This window comes from Poecilia reticulata, linkage group LG8, assembly GCF_000633615.1.
Source record: "Poecilia reticulata strain Guanapo linkage group LG8, Guppy_female_1.0+MT, whole genome shotgun sequence".
Lineage (NCBI taxonomy): Eukaryota > Metazoa > Chordata > Actinopteri > Cyprinodontiformes > Poeciliidae > Poecilia > Poecilia reticulata.
In genome coordinates, this window is record NC_024338.1 from 2,844,148 (window position 1) to 2,846,207 (window position 2,060).

Here is a 2,060-nt window from a genome sequence, read left to right on the forward strand (position 1 = left end):
CGGATCGATCGGCACGCACAGGACAATTGGGAGGATTTTTTCTTTCTTTTTTTTTTGCACGAGGATGTGGACAAACAGACAGCGGATCTTTAGGGGGATCGATGGGGACCGCTGGCCTTTGACCTGAGGGAGACGGGGGATGGCGGCAGCAGTTGGACTTGGATCACGCTGTGAAGCCTTGACACACTCTGGGCTTAGAGTGACCCGACTGCAAACACAACAAAGCTCAAAAATACACAAAGAGGCGACTCCGGTTGGGATGGAGCAGCTATATGACACCTAAAGGAAAAAGTTTTAAACTTCCAATCAATTAGCTGGGTTTAAATTAGGAGGAGGCAGTTTTAACTCCTTACCAACCAATTATCCTCCTATGATCTCTTTTTCTGCAGCACCGGCGGATCAATACCAGTAAAGATTAGACTGTTAATTGGAAGAGAGAACGAGGGATTAAAGATGGACGGAGAAGGTCAGACAGCAGCGGGCGACCTGGGGGTCAAGAGCGCCCAATATGTTGGGGTGCAGGTGTGAATACAGAGGAATAAATAAAACCTTTTCTAGACTTGAAATATCATTTTATTTTATTTTTTGTTTTCATTCTTTACATGTCTTGTCTAGAAAGTTTCTGAGCTTAATCTCAAAATTGTTTTTTTTCCCCTTTTTCTTTTTCACACCAGTCAAACACAATATGATAAACAACTGAGGTAAAGTTAGCCTTCCTGTGTTACTGGATTCCCGTACAGAACGGACCAAACTGCGTCATCAACCCAGCAGGTGGAAAAATGGCGACCATCGTGGAAGAAAAATATGAAAAAAGATACATTTTTTGAAGTAATTATGAGGTTTTTTTTTTTGGTAATAGGAAAAGTACAACATATTTAGGCCAGCATGTTTAGCTAATCTTTTAAACCCTTTGGACGTGACTTTACGGAATCCAGAACTCCGCCATGACAGACATCAAAACAACCAATGCGCTCCTTAAAGCTATTCTAAAAGCAGACAATATCGAGAGTCTAATATCGCTTCTATCTAGTTGATTTCACTTTAAACATGCTCATAGGGCGCTGTACTAACAGATAAGGATGCAAACCAAACGTGTCATTTTATTTTCTAACTTTTAATGAGGAAAGATGGCGGCGATGGACAGCAGCCGTCAATCATAACTGTCAGCCCTTTTGTTGACCGCGGATTGCAGCGAACACTTTTTACAAGGTAAGAAGATTGACGTTCATATACTTTATAAGTTAGTATTATTAGAAAGATATCGATTATGCATTATGGAGAAAGTACCGTAACCATGGAGACAGTATGCCACACCGTCATGTAGCCTAGCATGTAAGGAAAAAAAACTGCTTACCTTCTTGTCTTTTGTACGTTTTTAATCCTGCTCCGGCGTAAAAGGAAACGCTGTTTATGACATAGTGATATAATAAATCATGTGGCGTAAATTCAGGTAAAGTGGTAATTTGATCAACACGTCAGGAGGGAGGATGTATGTGTTGGTTTCTAAGCTAGCTGTTTCCAAATAATGTAAATACCGCCGACTATGGGCCCCAACTTGTTCCAGTCAAGCTAATTTGTCTGTGTTACGTTCACAGACAAATTAGCTTGACTGGAACAAGTAAAAACCATCAATAAGCTAGAAAAAAAAACTTTGGAAAACAATTTCAGTTGGTCTGTTCAATACTCCCGCCCCTCACTTCCGACATCCATCATGGCGCCTGGAGTGACATAGTTACAAAGGGTCAATAGTTATAGTAACGATGAATTAGTCCTTCACTCGTTCTCCATTAGGCTGCTCAGGAGATGAAGTGTTTTCCTTCTTTGGCTCTTCATCTGCTAGCATGGGGTCATTTCAGGGCCCTGAAATGACCCCTGAAATGACAAGTGGGGCCCCCATGTTAGCCCCACTTGTTAAAGGTGATCACAGGGAGACACAGAGAGAGGCAACTGATCGAATTTGATAATGAAGACGACCCTCTAAGCCGCTTTGCTCCACATGTTTAAAATCTCTGGTGAACACTAGGAAGGCCCCCTCCCTGTCACTGCAACATTGTGTAGGT